We start from the raw sequence: 22973 nt of genomic DNA on the forward strand, positions 1-22973 counted from the left end.
ACATTCATGGTGAAGTTAGGACGATATTTTTTTGCGGGCACTCGTGCTCGGCTATTGGTGATGGGAAACGGTGGTGCGGATGAAAAAGAGGATGGACATGGTACAAAATAGAGGAGACAAAGAGCGGGAGGAGCAAGCATAAGGGAAAATGAGTGCATAACATGTCGGATGCGATCATACCAGCACTAAAGCACCGGATCCCATCAGAACTCCGAAGTTAAGCGTGCTTGGGCGAGAGTAGTACTAGGATGGGTGACCTCCTGGGAAGTCCTCGTGTTGCATCCCTCCTTTTTTGCGTCACGCGGCGACATTCATGGTGAAGTTAGGACGATATTTTTTGCGGGCACTCGTGCTCGGCTATTGGTGATGGGAAACGGTGGTGCGGATGAAAAAGAGGATGGACATGGTACAAAATAGAGCAGACAAAGAGCGGGAGGAGCAAGCATAAGGGAAAATGAGTGCATAACATGTCGGATGCGATCATACCAGCACTAAAGCACCGGATCCCATCCGAACTCCGAAGTTAAGCGTGCTTGGGCGAGAGTAGTACTAGGATGGGTGACCTCCTGGGAAGTCCTCGTGTTGCATCCCTCCTTTTTTGCGTCACGCGGCGACATTCATGGTGAAGTTAGGACGATATTTTTTTGCGGGCACTCGTGCTCGGCTATTGGTGATGGGAAACGGTGGTGCGGATGAAAAAGAGGATGGACATGGTACAAAATAGAGCAGACAAAGAGCGGGAGGAGCAAGCATAAGGGAAAATGAGTGCATAACATGTCGGATGCGATCATACCAGCACTAAAGCACCGGATCCCAGACAACTCCGAAGTTAAGCGTGCTTGGGCGAGAGTAGTACTAGGATGGGTGACCTCCTGGGAAGTCCTCGTGTTGCATCCCTCCTTTTTTGCGTCACGCGGCGACATTCATGGTGAAGTTAGGACGATATTTTTTGCGGGCACTCGTGCTCGGCTATTGGTGATGGGAAACGGTGGTGCGGATGAAAAAGAGGATGGACATGGTACAAAATAGAGCAGACAAAGAGCGGGAGGAGCAAGCATAAGGGAAAATGAGTGCATAACATGTCGGATGCGATCATACCAGCACTAAAGCACCGGATCCCATCGGAACTCCGAAGTTAAGCGTGCTGGGGCGTGAGTAGTACTAGGAGGGGGGACCGCCGGGAAGTCCTCGTGTTGCATCCCTCCTTTTTTGCGTCACGCGGCGACATTCATGGTGAAGTTAGGACGATATTTTTTTGCGGGCACTCGTGCTCGGCTATTGGTGATGGGAAACGGTGGTGCGGATGAAAAAGAGGATGGACATGGTACAAAATAGAGCAGACAAAGAGCGGGAGGAGCAAGCATAAGGGAAAATGAGTGCATAACATGTCGGATGCGATCATACCAGCACTAAAGCACCGGATCCCATCAGAACTCCGAAGTTAAGCGTGCTTGGGCGAGAGTAGTACTAGGATGGGTGACCTCCTGGGAAGTCCTCGTGTTGCATCCCTCCTTTTTGCGTCACGCGGCGACATTCATGGTGAAGTTAGGACGATATTTTTTTGCGGGCACTCGTGCTCGGCTATTGGTGATGGGAAACGGTGGTGCGGATGAAAAAGAGGATGGACATGGTACAAAATAGAGCAGACAAAGAGCGGGAGGAGCAAGCATAAGGGAAAATGAGTGCATAACATGTCGGATGCGATCAAACAAGCACTAAAGCACCGGATCCCATCAGAACTCCGAAGTTAAGCGTGCTTGGGCGAGAGTAGTACTAGGATGGGTGACCTCCTGGGAAGTCCTCGTGTTGCATCCCTCCTTTTTTGCGTCACGCGGCGACATTCATGGTGAAGTTAGGACGATATTTTTTTGCGGGCACTCGTGCTCGGCTATTGGTGATGGGAAACGGTGGTGCGGATGAAAAAGAGGATGGACATGGTACAAAATAGAGCAGACAAAGAGCGGGAGGAGCAAGCATAAGGGAAAATGAGTGCATAACATGTCGGATGCGATCATACCGGCACTAAAGCACCGGATCCCATCGTAACTCCGAAGTTAAGCGTGCTTGGGCGAGAGTAGTACTAGGATGGGTGACCTCTGGGAAGTCCTCGTGTTGCATCCCTCCTTTTTTGCGTCACGCGGCGACATTCATGGTGAAGTTAGGACCATATTTTAATGCGGGCACTCGTGCTCGGCTATTGGTGATGGGAAACGGTGGTGCGGATGAAAAAGAGGATGGACATGGTACAAAATAGAGCAGACAAAGAGCGGGAGGAGCAAGCATAAGGGAAAATGAGTGCATAACATGTCGGATGCGATCATACCAGCACTAAAGCACCGGATCCCATCAGAACTCCGAAGTTAAGCGTGCTTGGGCGAGAGTAGTACTAGGATGGGTGACCTCCTGGGAAGTCCTCGTGTTGCATCCCTCCTTTTTTTGCGTCACGCGGCGACATTCATGGTGAAGTTAGGACGATATTTTTTTGCGGGCACTCGTGCTCGGCTATTGGTGATGGGAAACGGTGGTGCGGATGAAAAAGAGGATGGACATGGTACAAAATAGAGCAGACAAAGAGCGGGAGGAGCAAGCATAAGGGAAAATGAGTGCATAACATGTCGGATGCGATCATACCGGCACTAAAGCACCGGATCCCATCATAACTCCGAAGTTAAGCGTGCTTGGGCGAGAGTAGTACTAGGATGGGTGACCTCCTGGGAAGTCCTCGTGTTGCATCCCTCCTTTTTTGCGTCACGCGGCGACATTCATGGTGAAGTTAGGACGATATTTTTTTGCGGGCACTCGTGCTCGGCTATTGGTGATGGGAAACGGTGGTGCGGATGAAAAAGAGGATGGACATGGTACAAAATAGAGCAGACAAAGAGCGGGAGGAGCAAGCATAAGGGAAAATGAGTGCATAACATGTCGGATGCGATCATACCAGCACTAAAGCACCGGATCCCATCAGAACTCCGAAGTTAAGCGTGCTTGGGCGAGAGTAGTACTAGGATGGGTGACCTCCTGGGAAGTCCTCGTGTTGCATCCCTCCTTTTTTGCGTCACGCGGCGACATTCATGGTGAAGTTAGGACGATATTTTTTTGCGGGCACTCGTGCTCGGCTATTGGTGATGGGAAACGGTGGTGCGGATGAAAAAGAGGATGGACATGGTACAAAATAGAGCAGACAAAGAGCGGGAGGAGCAAGCATAAGGGAAAATGAGTGCATAACATGTCGGATGCGATCATACCAGCACTAAAGCACCGGATCCCATCAGAACTCCGAAGTTATGGGTGACCTCCTGGGAAGTCCTCGTGTTGCATCCCTCCTTTTTTGCGTCACGCGGCGACATTCATGGTGAAGTTAGGACGATATTTTTTTGCGGGCACTCGTGCTCGGCTATTGGTGATGGGAAACGGTGGTGCGGATGAAAAAGAGGATGGACATGGTACAAAATAGAGCAGACAAAGAGCGGGAGGAGCAAGCATAAGGGAAAATGAGTGCATAACATGTCGGATGCGATCATACCAGCACTAAAGCACCGGATCCCAGAGAACTCCGAAGTTAAGCGTGCTTGGGCGAGAGTAGTACTAGGATGGGTGACCTCCTGGGAAGTCCTCGTGTTGCATCCCTCCTTTTTTGCGTCACGCGGCGACATTCATGGTGAAGTTAGGACGATATTTTTTTGCGGGCACTCGTGCTCGGCTATTGGTGATGGGAAACGGTGGTGCGGATGAAAAAGAGGATGGACATGGTACAAAATAGAGCAGACAAAGAGCGGGAGGAGCAAGCATAAGGGAAAATGAGTGCATAACATGTCGGATGCGATCATACCAGCACTAAAGCACCGGATCCCATCAGAACTCCGAAGTTAAGCGTGCTTGGGCGAGAGTAGTACTAGGATGGGTGACCTCCTGGGAAGTCCTCGTGTTGCATCCCTCCTTTTTTGCGTCACGCGGCGACATTCATGGTGAAGTTAGGACGATATTTTTTTGCGGGCACTCGTGCTCGGCTATTGGTGATGGGAAACGGTGGTGCGGATGAAAAAGAGGATGGACATGGTACAAAATAGAGCAGACAAAGAGCGGGAGGAGCAAGCATAAGGGAAAATGAGTGCATAACATGTCGGATGCGATCATACCAAAACTAAAGCACCGGATCCCATCAGAACTCCGAAGTTAAGCGTGCTTGGGCGAGAGTAGTACTAGGATGGGTGACCTCCTGGGAAGTCCTCGTGTTGCATCCCTCCTTTTTTGCGTCACGCGGCGACATTCATGGTGAAGTTAGGACGATATTTTTTTGCGGGCACTCGTGCTCGGCTATTGGTGATGGGAAACGGTGGTGCGGATGAAAAAGAGGATGGACATGGTACAAAATAGAGCAGACAAAGAGCGGGAGGAGCAAGCATAAGGGAAAATGAGTGCATAACATGTCGGATGCGATCATACCAGCACTAAAGCACCGGATCCCATCATAACTCCGAAGTTAAGCGTGCTTGGGCGAGAGTAGTACTAGGATGGGTGACCTCCTGGGAAGTCCTCGTGTTGCATCCCTCCTTTTTTGCGTCACGCGGCGACATTCATGGTGAAGTTAGGACGATATTTTTTTGCGGGCACTCGTGCTCGGCTATTGGTGATGGGAAACGGTGGTGCGGATAAAAAGAGGATGGACATGGTACAAAATAGAGCAGACAAAGAGCGGGAGGAGCAAGCATAAGGGAAAATGAGTGCATAACATGTCGGATGCGATCATACCAAAGCACTAAAGCACCGGATCCCATCATAACTCCGAAGTTAAGCGTGCTTGGGCGAGAGTAGTACTAGGATGGGTGACCTCCTGGGAAGTCCTCGTGTTGCATCCCTCCTTTTTTGCGTCACGCGGCGACATTCATGGTGAAGTTAGGACGATATTTTTTTGCGGGCACTCGTGCTCGGCTATTGGTGATGGGAAACGGTGGTGCGGATGAAAAAGAGGATGGACATGGTACAAAATAGAGCAGACAAAGAGCGGGAGGAGCAAGCATAAGGGAAAATGAGTGCATAACATGTCGGATGCGATCATACCAGCACTAAAGCACCGGATCCCAGCCGAACTCCGAAGTAAAGCGTGGGTTGGCGAGAGTAGTACTAGGATGGGTGACCTCCGGGAAGTCCTCGTGTTGCATCCCTCCTTTTTGCGTCACGCGGCGACATTCATGGTGAAGTTAGGACGATATTTTTTTGCGGGCACTCGTGCTCGGCTATTGGTGATGGGAAACGGTGGTGCGGATGAAAAAGAGGATGGACATGGTACAAAATAGAGCAGACAAAGAGCGGGAGGAGCAAGCATAAGGGAAAATGAGTGCATAACATGTCGGATGCGATCATACCGGCACTAAAGCACCGGATCCCATCATAACTCCGAAGTTAAGCGTGCTTGGGCGAGAGTAGTACTAGGATGGGTGACCTCCTGGGAAGTCCTCGTGTTGCATCCCTCCTTTTTTGCGTCACGCGGCGACATTCATGGTGAAGTTAGGACGATATTTTTTTGCGGGCACTCGTGCTCGGCTATTGGTGATGGGAAACGGTGGTGCGGATGAAAAAGAGGATGGACATGGTACAAAATAAAGCAGACAAAGAGCGGGAGGAGCAAGCATAAGGGAAAATGAGTGCATAACATGTCGGATGCGATCATACCAGCACTAAAGCACCGGATCCCATCGAACTCCGAAGTTAAGCGTGCTTGGGCGAGAGTAGTACTAGGATGGGTGACCACCCGGGAACTCCACGTGTTGCTTCACTCCATTTGCGTCACGCGGCGACATTCATGGTGAAGTTAGGACGATATTTTTTTGCGGGCACTCGTGCTCGGCTATTGGTGATGGGAAACGGTGGTGCGGATGAAAAAGAGGATGGACATGGTACAAAATAGAGCAGACAAAGAGCGGGAGGAGCAAGCATAAGGGAAAATGAGTGCATAACATGTCGGATGCGATCATACCGGCACTAAAGCACCGGATCCCATCGAACTCCGGTTAAGCGTGCTTGGGCGAGAGTAGTACTAGGATGGGTGACCTCCTGGGAAGTCCTCGTGTTGCATCCCTCCTTTTTTGCGTCACGCGGCGACATTCATGGTGAAGTTAGGACGATATTTTTTTGCGGGCACTCGTGCTCGGCTATTGGTGATGGGAAACGGTGGTGCGGATGAAAAAGAGGATGGACATGGTACAAAATAGAGCAGACAAAGAGCGGGAGGAGCAAGCATAAGGGAAAATGAGTGCATAACATGTCGGATGCGATCATACCAGCACTAAAGCACCGGATCCCATCATAACTCCGAAGTTAAGCGTGCTTGGGCGAGAGTAGTACTAGGATGGGTGACCTCCTGGGAAGTCCTCGTGTTGCATCCCTCCTTTTTGCGTCACGCGGCGACATTCATGGTGAAGTTAGGACGATATTTTTTTGCGGGCACTCGTGCTCGGCTATTGGTGATGGGAAACGGTGGTGCGGATGAAAAAGAGGATGGACATGGTACAAAATAGAGCAGACAAAGAGCGGGAGGAGCAAGCATAAGGGAAAATGAGTGCATAACATGTCGGATGCGATCATACCAGCACTAAAGCACCGGATCCCATCAGAACTCCGAAGTTAAGCGTGCTTGGGCGAGAGTAGTACTAGGATGGGTGACCTCCTGGGAAGTCCTCGTGTTGCATCCCTCCTTTTTTGCGTCACGCGGCGACATTCATGGTGAAGTTAGGACGATATTTTTTTGCGGGCACTCGTGCTCGGCTATTGGTGATGGGAAACGGTGGTGCGGATGAAAAAGAGGATGGACATGGTACAAAATAGAGCAGACAAAGAGCGGGAGGAGCAAGCATAAGGGAAAATGAGTGCATAACATGTCGGATGCGATCATAAAAGCACTAAAGCACCGGATCCCATCAGAACTCCGAAGTTAAGCGTGCTTGGGCGAGAGTAGTACTAGGATGGGTGACCTCCTGGGAAGTCCTCGTGTTGCATCCCTCCTTTTTTGCGTCACGCGGCGACATTCATGGTGAAGTTAGGACGATATTTTTTGCGGGCACTCGTGCTCGGCTATTGGTGATGGGAAACGGTGGTGCGGATGAAAAAGAGGATGGACATGGTACAAAATAGAGCAGACAAAGAGCGGGAGGAGCAAGCATAAGGGAAAATGAGTGCATAACATGTCGGATGCGATCATACCAGCACTAAAGCACCGGATCCCATCCGAACTCCGAAGTTAAGCGTGCTTGGGCGAGAGTCGTAGTAGGAGGGGTGACCTCCCTGGGAAGTCCTCGTGTTGCAGCCCTCCTTTTTGGCGTCACGCGGCGACATTCATGGTGAAGTTAGGACGATATTTTTTTGCGGCACTCGTGCTCGGCTATTGGTGATGGGAAACGGTGGTGCGGATGAAAAAGAGGATGGACATGGTACAAAATAGAGCAGACAAAGAGCGGGAGGAGCAAGCATAAGGGAAAATGAGTGCATAACATGTCGGATGCGATCATACCGGACTAAAGCACCGGATCCCATCGTAACTCCGGGTTAAGCGTGCTTGGGCGAGAGTAGTACTAGGATGGGTGACCTCCTGGGAAGTCCTCGTGTTGCATCCCACCATTATTGCGTCACGCGGCGACATTCATGGTGAAGTTAGGACGATATTTTTTTGCGGGCACTCGTGCTCGGCTATTGGTGATGGGAAACGGTGGTGCGGATGAAAAAGAGGATGGACATGGTACAAAATAGAGCAGACAAAGAGCGGGAGGAGCAAGCATAAGGGAAAATGAGTGCATAACATGTCGGATGCGATCATACCAGCACTAAAGCACCGGATCCCATCAGAACTCCGAAGTTAAGCGTGCTTGGGCGAGAGTAGTACTAGGATGGGTGACCTCTGGGAAGTCCTCGTGTTGCATCCCTCCTTTTTTGCGTCACGCGGCGACATTCATGGTGAAGTTAGGACGATATTTTTTGCGGGCACTCGTGCTCGGCTATTGGTGATGGGAAACGGTGGTGCGGATGAAAAAGAGGATGGACATGGTACAAAATAGAGCAGACAAAGAGCGGGAGGAGCAAGCATAAGGGAAAATGAGTGCATAACATGTCGGATGCGATCATACCAGCACTAAAGCACCGGATCCCATCGTAACTCCGGTTAAGCGTGCTTGGGCGAGAGTAGTACTAGGATGGGTGACCTCCGGGAAGTCCTCGTGTTGCATCCCTCCTTTTTGCGTCACGCGGCGACATTCATGGTGAAGTTAGGACGATATTTTTTTGCGGGCACTCGTGCTCGGCTATTGGTGATGGGAAACGGTGGTGCGGATGAAAAAGAGGATGGACATGGTACAAAATAGAGCAGACAAAGAGCGGGAGGAGCAAGCATAAGGGAAAATGAGTGCATAACATGTCGGATGCGATCATACCAGCACTAAAGCACCGGATCCCATCTGAAAACAGAAGGTAAGAGTGCATGGGCGAGAGTAGTACTAGGATGGGTGACCTCCTGGGAAGTCCTCGTGTTGCATCCCTCCTTTTGCGTCACGCGGCGACATTCATGGTGAAGTTAGGACGATATTTTTTGCGGGCACTCGTGCTCGGCTATTGGTGATGGGAAACGGTGGTGCGGATGAAAAGAGGATGGACATGGTACAAAATAGAGCAGACAAAGAGCGGGAGGAGCAAGCATAAGGGAAAATGAGTGCATAACATGTCGGAAGCGAACAAACACGCAAAAAACCACCGGAGCCCATCAGACCTCCGAAGTTAAGCGTGCTTGGGCGAGAGTAGTACTAGGATGGGTGACCTCCTGGGAAGTCCTCGTGTTGCATCCCTCCTTTTTTGCGTCACGCGGCGACATTCATGGTGAAGTTAGGACGATATTTTTTTGCGGGCACTCGTGCTCGGCTATTGGTGATGGGAAACGGTGGTGCGGATGAAAAAGAGGATGGACATGGTACAAAATAGAGCAGACAAAGAGCGGGAGGAGCAAGCATAAGGGAAAATGAGTGCATAACATGTCGGATGCGATCATACCAGCACTAAAGCACCGGATCCCATAAGAAATCCGAAGTTAAGCGTGTTTGGGCAAGAGTAGTACTAGGATGGGTGACCTCAGCTTGGGCGAGAGTAGTACTAGGATGGGTGACCTCCTGGGAAGTCCTCGTGTTGCATCCCTCCTTTTTTGCGTCACGCGGCGACATTCATGGTGAAGTTAGGACGATATTTTTTTGCGGGCACTCGTGCTCGGCTATTGGTGATGGGAAACGGTGGTGCGGATGAAAAAGAGGATGGACATGGTACAAAATAGAGCAGACAAAGAGCGGGAGGAGCAAGCATAAGGGAAAATGAGTGCATAACATGTCGGATGCGATCATACCAGCACTAAAGCACCGGATCCCAGAGAACTCCGAAGTTAAGCGTGCTTGGGCGAGAGTAGTACTAGGATGGGTGACCTCCTGGGAAGTCCTCGTGTTGCATCCCTCCTTTTTTGCGTCACGCGGCGACATTCATGGTGAAGTTAGGACGATATTTTTTTGCGGGCACTCGTGCTCGGCTATTGGTGATGGGAAACGGTGGTGCGGATGAAAAAGAGGATGGACATGGTACAAAATAGAGCAGACAAAGAGCGGGAGGAGCAAGCATAAGGGAAAATGAGTGCATAACATGTCGGATGCGATCATACCAGCACTAAAGCACCGGATCCCATCAGAACTCCGAAGTTAAGCGTGCTTGGGCGAGAGTAGTACTAGGATGGGTGACCTCCTGGGAAGTCCTCGTGTTGCATCCCTCCTTTTTTGCGTCACGCGGCGACATTCATGGTGAAGTTAGGACGATATTTTTGCGGGCACTCGTGCTCGGCTATTGGTGATGGGAAACGGTGGTGCGGATGAAAAAGAGGATGGACATGGTACAAAATAGAGCAGACAAAGAGCGGGAGGAGCAAGCATAAGGGAAAATGAGTGCATAACATGTCGGATGCGATCATACCAGCACTAAAGCACCGGATCCCATCAAAACTCCGAAGTTAAGCGTGCTTGGGCGAGAGTAGTACTAGGATGGGTGACCTCCTGGGAAGTCCTCGTGTTGCATCCCTCCTTTTTTGCGTCACGCGGCGACATTCATGGTGAAGTTAGGACGATATTTTTTTGCGGACACTCGTGCTCGGCTATTGGTGATGGGAAACGGTGGTGCGGATGAAAAAGAGGATGGACATGGTACAAAATAGAGCAGACAAAGAGCGGGAGGAGCAAGCATAAGGGAAAATGAGTGCATAACATGTCGGATGCGATCATACCAGCACTAAAGCACCGGATCCCATCAGAACTCCGAAGTTAAGCGTGCTTGGGCGAGAGTAGTACTAGGATGGGTTAAGCGTGCTTGGGCGAGAGTAGTACTAGGATGGGTGACCTCCTGGGAAGTCCTCGTGTTGCATCCCTCCTTTTTTGCGTCACGCGGCGACATTCATGGTGAAGTTAGGACGATATTTTTTTGCGGGCACTCGTGCTCGGCTATTGGTGATGGGAAACGGTGGTGCGGATGAAAAAGAGGATGGACATGGTACAAAATAGAGCAGACAAAGAGCGGGAGGAGCAAACATAAGGGAAAATGAGTGCATAACATGTCGGATGCGATCATACCAGCACTAAAGCACCGGATCCCATCAGAACTCCGAAGTTAAGCGTGCTTGGGCGAGAGTAGTACTAGGATGGGTGACCTCCTGGAAGTCCTCGTGTTGCATCCCTCCTTTTTTGCGTCACGCGGCGACATTCATGGTGAAGTTAGGACGATATTTTTTTGCGGGCACTCGTGCTCGGCTGTTGGTGATGGGAAACGGTGGTGCGGATGAAAAAGAGGATGGACATGGTACAAAATAGAGCAGACAAAGAGCGGGAGGAGCAAGCATAAGGGAAAATGAGTGCATAACATGTCGGATGCGATCATACCAAAGACTAAAGCACCGGATCCCATCAGAACTCCAAAGTTAAGCGTGCTTGGGAGAGAGTAGTACTAGGATGGGTGACCTCCTGGGAAGTCCTCGTGTTGTATCCCTCCTTTTTTGCGTCACGCGGCGACATTCATGGTGAAGTTAGGACGATATTTTTTGCGGGCACTCGTGCTCGGCTATTGGTGATTGGAAACGGTGGTGCGGATGAAAAAGAGGATGGACATGGTACAAAATAGAGCAGACAAAGAGCGGGAGGAGCAAGCATAAGGGAAAATGAGTGCATAACATGTCGGATGCGATCATACCAGCACTAAAGCACCGGATCCCATCAGAACTCCAACGTTAAGCGTGCTTGGGCGAGAGTAGTACTAGGATGGGTGACCTCTTGGGAAGTCCTCGTGTTGCATCCCTCCTTTTTTGCGTCACGCGGCGACATTCATGGTGAAGTTAGGACGATATTTTTTTGCGGGCACTCGTGCTCGGCTATTGGTGATGGGAAACGGTGGTGCGGATGAAAAAGAGGATGGACATGGTACAAAATAGAGCAGACAAAGAGCGGGAGGAGCAAGCATAAGGGAAAATGAGTGCATAACATGTCGGATGCGATCATACCAGCACTAAAGCACCGGATCCCATCAGAACTCCGAAGTTAAGCGTGCTTGGGCGAGAGTAGTACTAGGATGGCTGACCTCCTGGGAAGTCCTCGTGTTGCATCCCTCCTTTTGTCCGTCACGCGGCGACATTCATGGTGAAGTTAGGACGATATTTTTTGCGGGCACTCGTGCTCGGCTATTGGTGATGGGAAACGGTGGTGCGGATGAAAAAGAGGATGGACATGGTACAAAATAGAGCAGACAAAGAGCGGGAGGAGCAAGCATAAGGGAAAATGAGTGCATAACATGTCGGATGCGATCATACCAGCACTAAAGCACCGGATCCCATCAGAACTCCGAAGTTAAGCGTGCTTGGGCGAGAGTAGTACTAGGATGGGTGACCTCCTGGGAAGTCCTCGTGTTGCATCCCTCCTTTTTTGCGTCACGCGGCGACATTCATGGTGAAGTTAGGACGATATTTTTTTGCGGGCACTCGTGCTCGGCTATTGGTGATTGGAAACGGGGGTGCGGATGAAAAAGAGGATGGACATGGTACAAAATAGAGCAGACAAAGAGCGGGAGGAGCAAGCATAAGGGAAAATGAGTGCATAACATGTCGGATGCGATCAAAGCAGCACTAAAGCACCGGATGCCATCAGAACTCCGAAGTTAAGCGTGCTTGGGCGAGAGTAGTACTAGGATGGCTGACCTCCTGGGAAGTCCTCGTGTTGCATCCCTCCTTTTTTGCGTCACGCGGCGACATTCATGGTGAAGTTAGGACGATATTTTTTTGCGGGCACTCGTGCTCGGCTATTGGTGATGGGAAACGGTGGTGCGGATGAAAAAGAGGATGGACATGGTACAAAATAGAGCAGACAAAGAGCGGGAGGAGCAAGCATAAGGGAAAATGAGTGCATAACATGTCGGATGCGATCATACCAGCACTAAAGCACCGGATCCCATCAGAACTCCGAAGTTAAGCGTGTTTGGGCAAGAGTAGTACTAGGATGGGTGACCTCAGCTTGGGCGAGAGTAGTACTAGGATGGGTGACCTCCTGGGAAGTCCTCGTGTTGCATCCCTCCTTTTTTGCGTCACGCGGCGACATTCATGGTGAAGTTAGGACGATATTTTTTTGCGGGCACTCGTGCTCGGCTATTGGTGATGGGAAACGGTGGTGCGGATGAAAAAAAGGATGGACATGGTACAAAATAGAGCAGACAAAGAGCGGGAGGAGCAAGCATAAGGGAAAATGAGTGCATAACATGTCGGATGCGATCATACCAGCACTAAAGCACCGGATCCCATCAGAACTCCGAAGTTAAGCGTGCTTGGGCGAGAGTAGTACTAGGATGGGTGACCTCCTGGGAAGTCCTCGTGTTGCATCCCTCCTTTCTTGCGTCACGCGGCGACATTCATGGTGAAGTTAGGACGATATTTTTTTGCGGGCACTCGTGCTCGGCTGTTGGTGATGGGAAACGGTGGTGCGGATGAAAAAGAGGATGGACATGGTACAAAATAGAGCAGACAAAGAGCGGGAGGAGCAAGCATAAGGGAAAATGAGTGCATAACATGTCGGATGCGATCATACCAGCACTAAAGCACCGGATCCCATCAGAACTCTGAAATTAAGCGTGCTTGGGCGAGAGTAGTACTAGGATGCGTGACCTCCTGGGAAGTTCTCGTGTTGCATCCCTCCTTTTTTGCGTCACGCGGCGACATTCATGGTGAAGTTAGGACGATATTTTTTTGCGGGCACTCGTGCTCGGCTATTGGTGATTGGAAACGGGGTGCGGATGAAAAGAGGATGGACATGGTACAAAATAGAGCAGACAAAGAGCGGGAGGAGCAAGCATAAGGGAAAATGAGTGCATAACATGTCGGATGCGATCATACCAGCACTAAAGCACCGGATGCCATCAGAACTCCGAAGTTAAGCGTGCTTGGGCGAGAGTAGTACTAGGATGGCTGACCTCCTGGGAAGTCCTCGTGTTGCATCCCTCCTTTTTTGCGTCACGCGGCGACATTCATGGTGAAGTTAGGACGATATTTTTTTGCGGACACTCGTGCTCGGCTATTGGTGATGGGAAACGGTGGTGCGGATGAAAAAGAGGATGGACATGGTACAAAATAGAGCAGACAAAGAGCGGGAGGAGCAAGCATAAGGGAAAATGAGTGCATAACATGTCGGATGCGATCATACCAGCACTAAAGCACCGGATCCCATCAGAACTCCGAAGTTAAGCGTGTTTGGGCAAGAGTAGTACTAGGATGGGTGACCTCAGCTTGGGCGAGAGTAGTACTAGGATGGGTGACCTCCTGGGAAGTCCTCGTGTTGCATCCCTCCTTTTTTGCGTCACGCGGCGACATTCATGGTGAAGTTAGGACGATATTTTTTTGCGGGCACTCGTGCTCGGCTATTGGTGATGGGAAACGGTGGTGCGGATGAAAAAGAGGATGGACATGGTACAAAATAGAGCAGACAAAGAGCGGGAGGAGCAAGCATAAGGGAAAATGAGTGCATAACATGTCGGATGCGATCATACCAGCACTAAAGCACCGGATCCCATCAGAACTCCGAAGTTAAGCGTGCTTGGGCGAGAGTAGCACTAGGATGGGTGATCTCCTGGGAAGTCCTCGTGTTGCATCCCTCCTTTTTTGCGTCACGCGGCGACATTCATGGTGAAGTTAGGACGATATTTTTTTGCGGGCACTCGTGCTCGGCTGTTGGTGATGGGAAACGGTGGTGCGGATGAAAAAGAGGATGGACATGGTACAAAATAGAGCAGACAAAGAGCGGGAGGAGCAAGCATAAGGGAAAATGAGTGCATAACATGTCGGATGCGATCATACCAGCACTAAAGCATCGGATCCCATCAGAACTCCAAAGTTAAGCGTGCTTGGGAGAGAGTAGTACTAGGATGGGTGACCTCCTGGGAAGTCCTCGTGTTGTATCCCTCCTTTTTTGCGTCACGCGGCGACATTCATGGTGAAGTTAGGACGATATTTTTTTGCGGGCACTCGTGCTCGGCTATTGGTGATTGGAAACGGGGGTGCGGATGAAAAAGAGGATGGACATGGTACAAAATAGAGCAGACAAAGAGCGGGAGGAGCAAGCATAAGGGAAAATGAGTGCATAACATGTCGGATGCGATCATACTAGCACTAAAGCACCGGATCCCATCAGAACTCCAACGTTAAGCGTGCTTGGGCGAGAGTAGTACTAGGATGGGTGACCTCCTGGGAAGTCCTCGTGTTGCATCCCCCCTTTTTTGCGTCACGCGGCGACATTCATGGTGAAGGGCACTCGTGCTCGGCTATTGGTGATGGGAAACGGTGGTGCGGATGAAAAAGAGGATGGACATGGTACAAAATAGAGCAGACAAAGAGCGGGAGGAGCAAGCATAAGGGAAAATGAGTGCATAACATGTCGGATGCGATCATACCAGCACTAAAGCACCGGATCCCATCAGAACTCCGAAGTTAAGCGTGCTTGGGCGAGAGTAGTACTAGGATGGGTGACCTCCTGGGAAGTCCTCGTGTTGCATCCCTCCTTTTTGCGTCACGCGGCGACATTCATGGTGAAGTTAGGACGATATTTTTTTGCGGGCACTCGTGCTCGGCTATTGGTGATGGGAAACGGTGGTGCGGATGAAAAAGAGGATGGACATGGTACAAAATAGAGCAGACAAAGAGCGGGAGGAGCAAGCATAAGGGAAAATGAGTGCATAACATGTCGGATGCGATCATACCAGCACTAAAGCACCGGATCCCATCAGAACTCCGAAGTTAAGCGTGTTTGGGCGAGAGTAGTACTAGGATGGGTGACCTCAGCTTGGGCGAGAGTAGTACTAGGATGGGTGACCTCCTGGGAAGTCCTCGTGTTGCATCCCTCCTTTTTTGAGTCACGCGGCGACATTCATGGTGAAGTTAGGACGATATTTTTTTGCGGGCACTCGTGCTCGGCTATTGGTGATGGGAAACGGTGGTGCGGATGAAAAAGAGGATGGACATGGTACAAAATAGAGCAGACAAAGAGCGGGAGGAGCAAGCATAAGGGAAAATGAGTGCATAACATGTCGGATGCGATCATACCAGCACTAAAGCACCGGATCCCATCAGAACTCCGAAGTTAAGCGTGCTTGGGCGAGAGTAGTACTATGATGGGTGACCTCCTGGGAAGTCCTCGTGTTGCATCCCTCCTTTTTTGCGTCACGCGGCGACATTCATGGTGAAGGGCACTCGTGCTCGGCTATTGGTGATGGGAAACTGTTGTGGGTATACTTCATGGGTGTACCATCGACAGTGCCTAGATCCGGCAAGCCCGGGTGGCCCACAGACGGTGATGAGGCATGCGGCCCATCGGGCGGCCCAGTTGCTGTTGATCATGAAGGAAGAAGTCCGGCCCAGATCGATGGCCGGATCCGTACCGACATAGGAGTGACCCGGATCCATGGAGGCCCATGAGGAACCCGGATCCGGTACGACGTGTATGGAAGGCGGATCCGTGACGTGCACGGCAAGATATTGTACCGTAGCTAGGCTATCTGTAATCCGGCTAGGAGTCTCCATGTAAACCCTAGATCCGTGCGCCTTTATAAGCCGGATCCCGGGAGCCCTAGAGGCACAACCACAACTCATTGTAACAACGCGAAAGCGCCCAGATAATTCCAGACAAGCAGCAGTAGGCCCTGTCATCGTACAGGTGTTCCGAAGCTGGGTAACTCGCGTACCACCGTCCCGTGTGCACTCCGCCCTATGGCCCCTACTTCTTCTCCCCCTCGTGAGGATCCCTCCTCCGAGGTACCGTCGATTAGGCAACGACAGTTGGCGCCCACCGTGGGGCCTGTGGCGTCTGGAGGCCGGAACCGGGAGGGTTCCGCCATGGGAAGCTACGACGACACCATCGCTGTGGGGCGCGTCCTTTACGCCGGGAATCTGCCGATCGTCCCTCTGGATGAGTGCTGGATTCCGGCTAGGACAAACCCCGTCAAGCTCTCCATCGTCCCAATTGGCGGCATTCACATCTTCATCGGGGAAACCGTCGATTCCGACGGAAACCCACTGGTAAGTAGCGCAGACGCGACCGCCGCAGAGCTGGACGCTGTCGCGAAGATCCGATCTGAGACGCAGGAGCTTCCTAAGGAAGATTCCGCCCTGGATCTGGAAATTTCAAAGCCCACCCAATCCGCCCCTGAGCAGGAAACAAAGGTGGAAGACCAATGCAGATCCGCCTGGGTCTCCCAGGTGTTAGAAAAGCAGAGGTGCCACTTCGTACACTTCTTGGCCCATACCGCCGGAACCGCCCCTCAAGAAGACGGAGCTGGTCCTGAGCAGGTAGAGGCACCGGAAAACGACGCAGATCCGGATCAGGCTCAGCCTGTCGGAGAAAGCGAAGCTCCGGTTGAAGAGTCGATTTTGGGCAATCTGAGCCCAATTTCCGGAGACACCCCGTCCATGGAATCTGATGACTTCGTCTGCAAGCTAGGGGAGTATGGTTTCGGCGATCAGCCTGAAGTCGACTCCGCCCAGCCTAAGCAGGTTCTCGCAACAGTAGCAGCGCTGGGACAAACTGGATCTGGAGACCAAGTCAGCCAATCCGACCCTCAACCATCCCAACAAGGATCTCCAATGTCTCGGGTGCGACCCCAAAGGGATTCTTCCTCGGAGGAAATCCTGTCAGCAGAGGAGGTGGCCGCGCGAGCAGTTCTTAACACACCTATAACCCCGGGCGACGCCGCAGATCTGGAGGCTCTAGAGACCGCCAGAAAGGAAATGCTGGCCACAGCCAAGAGGCTCGCCGATACCGAAGCTGCGTTAAAGGTAGGAAGGGCAGATAATGCAGCCTGGCTGGAAAACTTCGACATACAGGACCGCGAGATTACTGCCACACTCGAGCAGGTCAAGAGCATGAGGGCTGAGTGGGAAGTAAAGATGATCTATGCGCAGGCGGAGGCCGATCGTATTGTTAGAGAAGCAATTCCGCCTCGCAGGATACCCTTCAACACGCCCGCAGATCACCAGCCGCTGGAAACTCCAAAGGACAACATGCAGAAAGCAGCGGAATTGCTGAAGAAGAAGGACGAAGAAGTTGATATCAACTATCTCCGCACACTTGTCGCTTCAGCAATGCAGCAGCAGAGCAAGGCAGATACTTCGCGCAGGTTGGAATCCAATCCGGATAACTGTGTATCTACCGCGCAGAAGGACGCCCGCGCCGATCGGCATCCCGACGATGAATCACACACCGGATCCTCGGAGCGCAGAAGAAGGGCCAGGGAACACCCAAATCCGATCCCCGTTCCGTCACAGACGCCTCCGTCGGATCCAAGAAAGGGAAAGGATGCAATGTACTCCGGAAGAGACAAATACCGTGTAACATCCCAAGAATTTTCAAAATAAAACAAATGAATTTCACTAGTTCCAAATTTTGGAACCAACAAAAACTTTTATTAATTAAGTAGGATCCATATAGATCTTGTTTAAATCTTGTGTTTTGCCATGATGAGTGTTAGTATGCTTATGTGCTAAACCCTAAAACCCTAAAGTGATCAAGTGAAGATCACCAACCAAATAAAATAAAAGAGAAAGAAATCAAATAAGAAAAACCTTAAACCCTAATCTTCTCCAAAAATCATTTGGATCTATTTTGAGAAACCCAAACTAAATTAAAAGACATATAGGGGCATATAGCCCTAATAGGTAAATTTTGAACTCTACCTTTTTTACTTATGCTAAATGGTGGTGAACCTTTGTGAACCCCACTAAACCCAAAACCTCACCCCTCTTTTCACCCTCCTAGTTAAAATGAAATAAAAGGAACATAAATAAGAAAAAGGCCTATGTGCCTATGGCTATATTTATAAAACTTTACCCTAAGCTTTCTACTTTGCTTAGAGAATTGGAAAACCTTCACACACCTTATCCAAGGCTATTCAAACCATTTCCAAGTGGTTTCCAAAGAAATTAAAAAGAAACTAAAAATGCCATAGAGGCATATGAGAGTAAAATGCAAATTTGTGAATTTGAGAAGATTGACCTTAGGATTTGTTGTGAAAGGTTGGATCACTTCCATATACCATTTCAACACCCAACAACACCAAAGGGGTCAAGTCAAGTCAAATTTAAAATGAAATGCAACATATGCATAGAGGCATATGTGACACATAGCCATAATACCCAATTCTTGCCCTATGACTTTAAACCTTGACCAAATGGTGTGCAACCATTTCTAAACTTCACATAACCCTAAATTGACCCTAACCCATGTCCAAGTGAAGCAAGATCAACACTTTACAAAAATAATAAAAAGTGACACATCCCCTCTTATGTGTTATGGCCATTTTTGCAAATCTTTGACCAAGACCTTTTGAAATGGATTCAATGGTTTGAAAATGTTTCTAAACCAATAAGAATCACATTAGAGTCAACCAAAGTCAATTCAAATGAAGAGAAATCACATAGTGAGAAAATCCCCAAAATTCACTCACATACACTTAGCCCAATTTGCAAATCTTCAACCAAGGCCACCATTGCTTGATCTCTTGCTTGTAGAATACTTATATATGATAAACAAACACATTTGCATCAAAGAAACAAGAATCAAATCAAAGGAAAATTCAAAACTCACATACATATGATAATGGTCATATGACCCATTTATAAAATCTTCCCTACTTTACACCCCTGCATTTGACTTTTCCTCAACCAACCTTGGTCAACTATGACCATGTCATCCAAGACCATGTCAAGGTCAACAACTTTCATGTTGACCATCCCCGCTGAAGTTGACTAGGTTGACCAGAATAAGTGTGCAAAGATGGAACCCGAGAGAGAGAAGAAGATCACCTCATTTTTGAAACTTTGCAAATCTTCACCAAATTGACCACCACCACCACAAAACCCTTTCTCTATTTATATAAATGAAGTGCACCAAAAAGAATTTCAAATTTTGAAAAGAAGTTTCTTGCGGCCATTTAGTCGAACACATTGCAGGCATCATTTGGCAAATAAGAGACATGCTATTATCCTCTGGATTTTTGCCTAAACTACCTTTAGTTCTGGATGATCATTGCTCCCCTATCACCCCTACACCAAGCCCAGTACTTGCATCGGTTGTTTAAGTTGGAGAAATGCCAAGACTTTGCTCATGCCGTGAGCATGCACACACACACGCAACCCTCCTCTCTGGCCACCATCTTGGCGCCTCTCCTTGTCCTGGAGCATCTATACCCCTCCAGTACCTCGACGGTACACGCCCCAGCGACGCTCGACCACGCCATTGGCCGAACAAAGCTTGCCCAGACACGCCCAGGACGTGCCAGGCACGCGGTGAGCGCGCCCTGGCAAGTCTCTGGACGCGCCAGAGCCCGACGTCGACCCGTCGCCATAGTCCTCCTATCCCTCTCTCCCTTTGCACGCGCACGGCCCTCGGCACCAGCTAGCTCCTGGACAACCCTACTGGCACGCGGGAGAGCCCTAGCCGTCGCCATGATCACCGACCTGCCGCCACGGTACCGAGAGGACGACGACGTCGCCTGCCTGCTTCCGTCTACCCCCGTCCTCGCTAGCACGCCCGTGATGATCACTGAGCCTCGCTGCACCGTCCACGCCACCTCACTTGCCCCTTCGCCATCCAGAAACGCCGCGCCATGGACACCCTCTCACAGCATCCGCCGGCCACCTCCCCCGCTATAAAAAGAGGCCACCAGAGCACTCCTCACTCACACCAATCTCTTCCCCTCTCCTCCCTGCCTCTCCTCGACCACCCAATCGAACCCCACCTCGCCGGAGCCACCCCAATCGAAGGCTCGTTCCCGCCGGAGCCCGCGGACCCTCTACCTCGACTGGAGCCGCCCCGAGCCTCGCCGCTGTACCAGGAACCTCTTCGTCCTCGCCAACGACGCCTCGCGCCTCTCCCTCGACCGCCAGCGGCCCAGGACGCTCCCCGACCCCCAACCTCCGTCGCCAGCACGCCCTCCTCTCGCCGGAGAAGAAGACGAACCTCCACCGCCCGATTCAACTCTAATCTAACGGCGCCCGTGCCAGGTACCGTTTCGGCGTTTAAAGGGTCCCTGACTGGTGGAGCCCACGCCGTCAGGCGGCCCGCGTGTGCGAGTCACACTGCTGGGCCAGCCCAGTCCGTTATTTCCTGTGTAGCCCATTTCGCGTTCCCGCCAAGCCCAATAATTCAAAAACCAAATTTCTGTTAATTCAAATTCCCTGCTGATGCTGAATTCAAATTTGAATAGTTTAAAATCTACTGAACCAAATTTAGTAAATTTTATATATTCAGAAAGCTTATGTTTTGCCCTAACTAACCCCACTGGATTCAACCTCATATCTTGTGTAGAATTTGAATAGCAAAAATAACAAAACACATACTTCTCTGTATTCAAATAAATCTTAAAAATCAACCAATTTGAATTTTGCAGTGAATCCAATTGCAATAATTCACATTTAGCAAACTCTAATTTACTATGTAAAAATATGATGTATGTTCTGTACATGATCATGGGCTAGAATCAAAATATTGGCTATGTAGTCAATACTAGCCCATTTAAACTATATCCAAATTTTAGGATTTTAAACCAATGAGGTGTAGCACCTCATTTAAAGCATTCTCACAAGTGATATGAAGTATTGTGTTGACCTTTATTTACTTAGGCGCATACTTGCCCACTTGTAGATTTTTAAATCTAAATAGTATTTACAATTGCCATGGTTATTTAAACCACATGAGATGATGAATCTCATTTAAATCCCTATTCTCAAATACTAAGTGTGAAGTGTTGACCTTGGTCAACATGGGATCATCCCTGGTTATTTGAGAGTATTGCATCACCTCAATAGTAGTTTTTCCTAAATTAGTTACAACTATGTGTTAAATCATATGAGAGGTATTCCTCCCATTTAAATCTTGTTCTCAAGTAATTCAACATGAGGTAGTGGCCATGGTCTATATACTCTCATATTGAGTTATTTGGTGGCATTAAATCACTACCATGTTAGTATTAAATTGCATGAGGTATGGAACCTCATTTAAATCATTTTCTCAAATGATAAGTATGAAGAGGTTGACTTTGGTCAACCTAGGTCATATATTATTCATAAGAGAAATTAAATCTTAAGAAAAATTCAATGAGAGGAAATTATTTCTCCAAACCAAAGATAAACCCCACTTCCAAATTTCAATGAGAGGAAATTATTTTCCTAATGTTAAATAAGGAAACCCTAGAATAATGGGTTGATAAATATTAAGTAGTGATGCTAGATCCCTTGTGTGTGAGCCAATAAGGCTAATTAAGATTACTTAAGTGTTGTTTGGTGATTGTATCCTCGTATTCGTTTATAGACGCTAGTACCGGAGACTATCAAGAGGAAGAGGTCTTCTACCAAGAGGAAGAGCAAGAAAACTTTGATCACCTCACCAATCAAGGCAAGCTAGACTAATGCAAGCTAATATTCTTGCAAGCTAACACTCTTGCAAGGTTCCCTGGTGCAAAGCTCTACAAGAGCAAGGCACCATTACATTTTACTTTATGAACCTATCCCAAGTTTCTACTTTACAAGCTTTACTTGATTTTATTTATCAAAGTTACTTTTTGATTTATGATTCACTTGGTTGAACTATAGAGTAGTACAAGAGCATCACACTTAGCCTAACAAGCTCCAAGATACTTAGTACCCCTCATAACTAGATGCTAGTGCTCAATATTAAAAGTGACTACTCTAGTTGGGAACTTGTGAATTTTGAAACGACTTTGAAAACCTTGGAATGATGAGTCATTCTATTGAAAGATTTTGAAGGTGAGTATGACTGGTGAATGACTTGGTGAATTTTATCAAAAACACTGATGGTTGGGTTCGGATGCGATACCATTCCAATTTGAAAGTACCCCCACAATACCCAATATGGGTAAGGGCTTAACTAGAAATTTATGTGCTTTAGTATGGGTTCCCTCTAAACAAGCGTCATCGGGGTTAGGCCGAGGGCTGCCTCTACAACAAACACAACGATATGAAATGACGTGAAATGAGGTGAATGTCCGGCCCAAGCCCTGTGCAGTTCCCGGGTTGACTGCGGTTTTCACCGGGAGGCCAAGCTCATGGGGAGAGGTGCCTATACTAGAGTATGTAAATGAAAGGTTAGGATTGGTAGTTCGCGTACTGCGTACGATAAATCAGGGCCAGTTACCCCTGACGAACTATTGCAATTGTTGTGGCACAAGTGTACAACCTCTGCAGAGATAAACCTATTCGAATAGCCGCGTCCTCGGTCATGGACAGTTGGAAAGGCCATACTGTTCCGTCATCAGAACTTTTCTAAAAATATGAATGGTGACTTGTGATTTGAATTGAAAGGTGACTTTGACTTTGAATCACAACTGAGTTGTGGGAATGACACTAATGTTCCCACTTGAGTTAGTTATTTGAAAAGGGC

At 49.2% G+C, this 22973-nt stretch overlaps 45 non-coding genes and 5 pseudogenes across 45 annotated transcripts; all 50 read left to right on the plus strand.

Annotated features, from left to right (window-relative positions):
* The first annotated feature begins 166 nt into the window (after window positions 1–166).
* On the plus strand, window positions 167–285 carry LOC127322668 (5S ribosomal RNA). Its single transcript, XR_007865013.2, has one exon. It is a non-coding gene; the product is annotated as a 5S ribosomal RNA (ribosomal RNA).
* A 187-nt stretch (window positions 286–472) lies between these two features.
* On the plus strand, window positions 473–591 carry LOC127322580 (5S ribosomal RNA). Its single transcript, XR_007864930.2, has one exon. It is a non-coding gene; the product is annotated as a 5S ribosomal RNA (ribosomal RNA).
* Window positions 592–779: 188 nt separating this feature from the next.
* On the plus strand, window positions 780–897 carry LOC127322271 (5S ribosomal RNA). The gene has a single exon (XR_007864638.2). It is a non-coding gene; the product is annotated as a 5S ribosomal RNA (ribosomal RNA).
* Window positions 898–1084: 187 nt separating this feature from the next.
* Window positions 1085–1202, plus strand: LOC127322512 (5S ribosomal RNA). The gene has a single exon (XR_007864866.2). It is a non-coding gene; the product is annotated as a 5S ribosomal RNA (ribosomal RNA).
* Window positions 1203–1390: 188 nt separating this feature from the next.
* LOC127322549 (5S ribosomal RNA) lies at window positions 1391–1509 on the plus strand. The gene has a single exon (XR_007864901.2). It is a non-coding gene; the product is annotated as a 5S ribosomal RNA (ribosomal RNA).
* Window positions 1510–1696: 187 nt separating this feature from the next.
* LOC127322567 (5S ribosomal RNA) lies at window positions 1697–1815 on the plus strand. Its single transcript, XR_007864918.2, has one exon. It is a non-coding gene; the product is annotated as a 5S ribosomal RNA (ribosomal RNA).
* Window positions 1816–2003: 188 nt separating this feature from the next.
* On the plus strand, window positions 2004–2121 carry LOC127322337 (5S ribosomal RNA). Its single transcript, XR_007864701.2, has one exon. It is a non-coding gene; the product is annotated as a 5S ribosomal RNA (ribosomal RNA).
* Window positions 2122–2309: 188 nt separating this feature from the next.
* LOC127322268 (5S ribosomal RNA) lies at window positions 2310–2428 on the plus strand. The gene has a single exon (XR_007864635.2). It is a non-coding gene; the product is annotated as a 5S ribosomal RNA (ribosomal RNA).
* Window positions 2429–2617: 189 nt separating this feature from the next.
* LOC127322515 (5S ribosomal RNA) lies at window positions 2618–2736 on the plus strand. The gene has a single exon (XR_007864869.2). It is a non-coding gene; the product is annotated as a 5S ribosomal RNA (ribosomal RNA).
* A 188-nt stretch (window positions 2737–2924) lies between these two features.
* LOC127322470 (5S ribosomal RNA) lies at window positions 2925–3043 on the plus strand. The gene has a single exon (XR_007864828.2). It is a non-coding gene; the product is annotated as a 5S ribosomal RNA (ribosomal RNA).
* Window positions 3044–3509: 466 nt separating this feature from the next.
* LOC127322301 (5S ribosomal RNA) lies at window positions 3510–3627 on the plus strand. Its single transcript, XR_007864667.2, has one exon. It is a non-coding gene; the product is annotated as a 5S ribosomal RNA (ribosomal RNA).
* Window positions 3628–3815: 188 nt separating this feature from the next.
* Window positions 3816–3934, plus strand: LOC127322555 (5S ribosomal RNA). The gene has a single exon (XR_007864906.1). It is a non-coding gene; the product is annotated as a 5S ribosomal RNA (ribosomal RNA).
* Window positions 3935–4122: 188 nt separating this feature from the next.
* Window positions 4123–4241, plus strand: LOC127322514 (5S ribosomal RNA). The gene has a single exon (XR_007864868.2). It is a non-coding gene; the product is annotated as a 5S ribosomal RNA (ribosomal RNA).
* Window positions 4242–4429: 188 nt separating this feature from the next.
* Window positions 4430–4548, plus strand: LOC127322469 (5S ribosomal RNA). Its single transcript, XR_007864827.2, has one exon. It is a non-coding gene; the product is annotated as a 5S ribosomal RNA (ribosomal RNA).
* A 187-nt stretch (window positions 4549–4735) lies between these two features.
* Window positions 4736–4856, plus strand: LOC127322485 (5S ribosomal RNA). The gene has a single exon (XR_007864842.2). It is a non-coding gene; the product is annotated as a 5S ribosomal RNA (ribosomal RNA).
* Window positions 4857–5044: 188 nt separating this feature from the next.
* Window positions 5045–5162, plus strand: LOC127322535 (5S ribosomal RNA). Its single transcript, XR_007864888.2, has one exon. It is a non-coding gene; the product is annotated as a 5S ribosomal RNA (ribosomal RNA).
* A 187-nt stretch (window positions 5163–5349) lies between these two features.
* LOC127322251 (5S ribosomal RNA) lies at window positions 5350–5468 on the plus strand. The gene has a single exon (XR_007864619.2). It is a non-coding gene; the product is annotated as a 5S ribosomal RNA (ribosomal RNA).
* A 188-nt stretch (window positions 5469–5656) lies between these two features.
* LOC127322513 (5S ribosomal RNA) lies at window positions 5657–5774 on the plus strand. Its single transcript, XR_007864867.2, has one exon. It is a non-coding gene; the product is annotated as a 5S ribosomal RNA (ribosomal RNA).
* Window positions 5775–5960: 186 nt separating this feature from the next.
* Window positions 5961–6076, plus strand: LOC127322399 (5S ribosomal RNA). Its single transcript, XR_007864759.2, has one exon. It is a non-coding gene; the product is annotated as a 5S ribosomal RNA (ribosomal RNA).
* Window positions 6077–6264: 188 nt separating this feature from the next.
* LOC127322510 (5S ribosomal RNA) lies at window positions 6265–6383 on the plus strand. The gene has a single exon (XR_007864864.2). It is a non-coding gene; the product is annotated as a 5S ribosomal RNA (ribosomal RNA).
* Window positions 6384–6570: 187 nt separating this feature from the next.
* Window positions 6571–6689, plus strand: LOC127322710 (5S ribosomal RNA). Its single transcript, XR_007865054.2, has one exon. It is a non-coding gene; the product is annotated as a 5S ribosomal RNA (ribosomal RNA).
* Window positions 6690–6877: 188 nt separating this feature from the next.
* Window positions 6878–6996, plus strand: LOC127322715 (5S ribosomal RNA). The gene has a single exon (XR_011753227.1). It is a non-coding gene; the product is annotated as a 5S ribosomal RNA (ribosomal RNA).
* Window positions 6997–7183: 187 nt separating this feature from the next.
* On the plus strand, window positions 7184–7303 carry LOC127322429 (5S ribosomal RNA). Its single transcript, XR_007864788.2, has one exon. It is a non-coding gene; the product is annotated as a 5S ribosomal RNA (ribosomal RNA).
* Window positions 7304–7490: 187 nt separating this feature from the next.
* LOC127322184 (5S ribosomal RNA) lies at window positions 7491–7607 on the plus strand. The gene has a single exon (XR_011753679.1). It is a non-coding gene; the product is annotated as a 5S ribosomal RNA (ribosomal RNA).
* A 188-nt stretch (window positions 7608–7795) lies between these two features.
* On the plus strand, window positions 7796–7913 carry LOC127322495 (5S ribosomal RNA). The gene has a single exon (XR_007864850.2). It is a non-coding gene; the product is annotated as a 5S ribosomal RNA (ribosomal RNA).
* A 187-nt stretch (window positions 7914–8100) lies between these two features.
* LOC127322421 (5S ribosomal RNA) lies at window positions 8101–8216 on the plus strand. The gene has a single exon (XR_007864780.2). It is a non-coding gene; the product is annotated as a 5S ribosomal RNA (ribosomal RNA).
* A 187-nt stretch (window positions 8217–8403) lies between these two features.
* On the plus strand, window positions 8404–8522 carry LOC127322607 (5S ribosomal RNA). Its single transcript, XR_007864956.2, has one exon. It is a non-coding gene; the product is annotated as a 5S ribosomal RNA (ribosomal RNA).
* Window positions 8523–8706: 184 nt separating this feature from the next.
* Window positions 8707–8825, plus strand: LOC127322647 (5S ribosomal RNA). Its single transcript, XR_007864995.2, has one exon. It is a non-coding gene; the product is annotated as a 5S ribosomal RNA (ribosomal RNA).
* A 188-nt stretch (window positions 8826–9013) lies between these two features.
* LOC127322203 (5S ribosomal RNA) lies at window positions 9014–9168 on the plus strand (annotated as a pseudogene).
* A 188-nt stretch (window positions 9169–9356) lies between these two features.
* Window positions 9357–9474, plus strand: LOC127322667 (5S ribosomal RNA). Its single transcript, XR_007865012.2, has one exon. It is a non-coding gene; the product is annotated as a 5S ribosomal RNA (ribosomal RNA).
* A 188-nt stretch (window positions 9475–9662) lies between these two features.
* Window positions 9663–9781, plus strand: LOC127322456 (5S ribosomal RNA). The gene has a single exon (XR_007864814.2). It is a non-coding gene; the product is annotated as a 5S ribosomal RNA (ribosomal RNA).
* Window positions 9782–9967: 186 nt separating this feature from the next.
* LOC127322707 (5S ribosomal RNA) lies at window positions 9968–10086 on the plus strand. The gene has a single exon (XR_007865052.2). It is a non-coding gene; the product is annotated as a 5S ribosomal RNA (ribosomal RNA).
* A 188-nt stretch (window positions 10087–10274) lies between these two features.
* LOC127322205 (5S ribosomal RNA) lies at window positions 10275–10429 on the plus strand (annotated as a pseudogene).
* A 188-nt stretch (window positions 10430–10617) lies between these two features.
* LOC127322543 (5S ribosomal RNA) lies at window positions 10618–10735 on the plus strand. Its single transcript, XR_007864895.2, has one exon. It is a non-coding gene; the product is annotated as a 5S ribosomal RNA (ribosomal RNA).
* A 188-nt stretch (window positions 10736–10923) lies between these two features.
* Window positions 10924–11043, plus strand: LOC127322632 (5S ribosomal RNA). Its single transcript, XR_007864980.2, has one exon. It is a non-coding gene; the product is annotated as a 5S ribosomal RNA (ribosomal RNA).
* A 187-nt stretch (window positions 11044–11230) lies between these two features.
* LOC127322736 (5S ribosomal RNA) lies at window positions 11231–11349 on the plus strand. Its single transcript, XR_007865075.2, has one exon. It is a non-coding gene; the product is annotated as a 5S ribosomal RNA (ribosomal RNA).
* A 188-nt stretch (window positions 11350–11537) lies between these two features.
* On the plus strand, window positions 11538–11656 carry LOC127322531 (5S ribosomal RNA). The gene has a single exon (XR_007864884.2). It is a non-coding gene; the product is annotated as a 5S ribosomal RNA (ribosomal RNA).
* A 187-nt stretch (window positions 11657–11843) lies between these two features.
* On the plus strand, window positions 11844–11962 carry LOC127322625 (5S ribosomal RNA). The gene has a single exon (XR_007864973.2). It is a non-coding gene; the product is annotated as a 5S ribosomal RNA (ribosomal RNA).
* A 188-nt stretch (window positions 11963–12150) lies between these two features.
* Window positions 12151–12269, plus strand: LOC127322742 (5S ribosomal RNA). The gene has a single exon (XR_007865080.1). It is a non-coding gene; the product is annotated as a 5S ribosomal RNA (ribosomal RNA).
* A 188-nt stretch (window positions 12270–12457) lies between these two features.
* Window positions 12458–12612, plus strand: LOC127322183 (5S ribosomal RNA; annotated as a pseudogene).
* A 188-nt stretch (window positions 12613–12800) lies between these two features.
* On the plus strand, window positions 12801–12919 carry LOC127322666 (5S ribosomal RNA). Its single transcript, XR_007865011.2, has one exon. It is a non-coding gene; the product is annotated as a 5S ribosomal RNA (ribosomal RNA).
* A 188-nt stretch (window positions 12920–13107) lies between these two features.
* On the plus strand, window positions 13108–13226 carry LOC127322727 (5S ribosomal RNA). Its single transcript, XR_007865066.2, has one exon. It is a non-coding gene; the product is annotated as a 5S ribosomal RNA (ribosomal RNA).
* A 186-nt stretch (window positions 13227–13412) lies between these two features.
* LOC127322613 (5S ribosomal RNA) lies at window positions 13413–13531 on the plus strand. Its single transcript, XR_007864961.1, has one exon. It is a non-coding gene; the product is annotated as a 5S ribosomal RNA (ribosomal RNA).
* A 188-nt stretch (window positions 13532–13719) lies between these two features.
* LOC127322751 (5S ribosomal RNA) lies at window positions 13720–13874 on the plus strand (annotated as a pseudogene).
* A 188-nt stretch (window positions 13875–14062) lies between these two features.
* Window positions 14063–14181, plus strand: LOC127322553 (5S ribosomal RNA). The gene has a single exon (XR_007864904.1). It is a non-coding gene; the product is annotated as a 5S ribosomal RNA (ribosomal RNA).
* Window positions 14182–14369: 188 nt separating this feature from the next.
* On the plus strand, window positions 14370–14488 carry LOC127322702 (5S ribosomal RNA). The gene has a single exon (XR_007865046.1). It is a non-coding gene; the product is annotated as a 5S ribosomal RNA (ribosomal RNA).
* A 188-nt stretch (window positions 14489–14676) lies between these two features.
* LOC127322438 (5S ribosomal RNA) lies at window positions 14677–14795 on the plus strand. Its single transcript, XR_007864797.2, has one exon. It is a non-coding gene; the product is annotated as a 5S ribosomal RNA (ribosomal RNA).
* A 167-nt stretch (window positions 14796–14962) lies between these two features.
* LOC127322420 (5S ribosomal RNA) lies at window positions 14963–15081 on the plus strand. The gene has a single exon (XR_007864779.2). It is a non-coding gene; the product is annotated as a 5S ribosomal RNA (ribosomal RNA).
* Window positions 15082–15268: 187 nt separating this feature from the next.
* LOC127322714 (5S ribosomal RNA) lies at window positions 15269–15423 on the plus strand (annotated as a pseudogene).
* Window positions 15424–15611: 188 nt separating this feature from the next.
* On the plus strand, window positions 15612–15730 carry LOC127322264 (5S ribosomal RNA). Its single transcript, XR_007864631.1, has one exon. It is a non-coding gene; the product is annotated as a 5S ribosomal RNA (ribosomal RNA).
* Window positions 15731–22973: the final 7243 nt, after the last annotated feature.

Source organism: Lolium perenne, chromosome 2 (assembly GCF_019359855.2).
Source record: "Lolium perenne isolate Kyuss_39 chromosome 2, Kyuss_2.0, whole genome shotgun sequence".
Classification (NCBI taxonomy): Eukaryota; Viridiplantae; Streptophyta; class Magnoliopsida; order Poales; family Poaceae; genus Lolium; species Lolium perenne.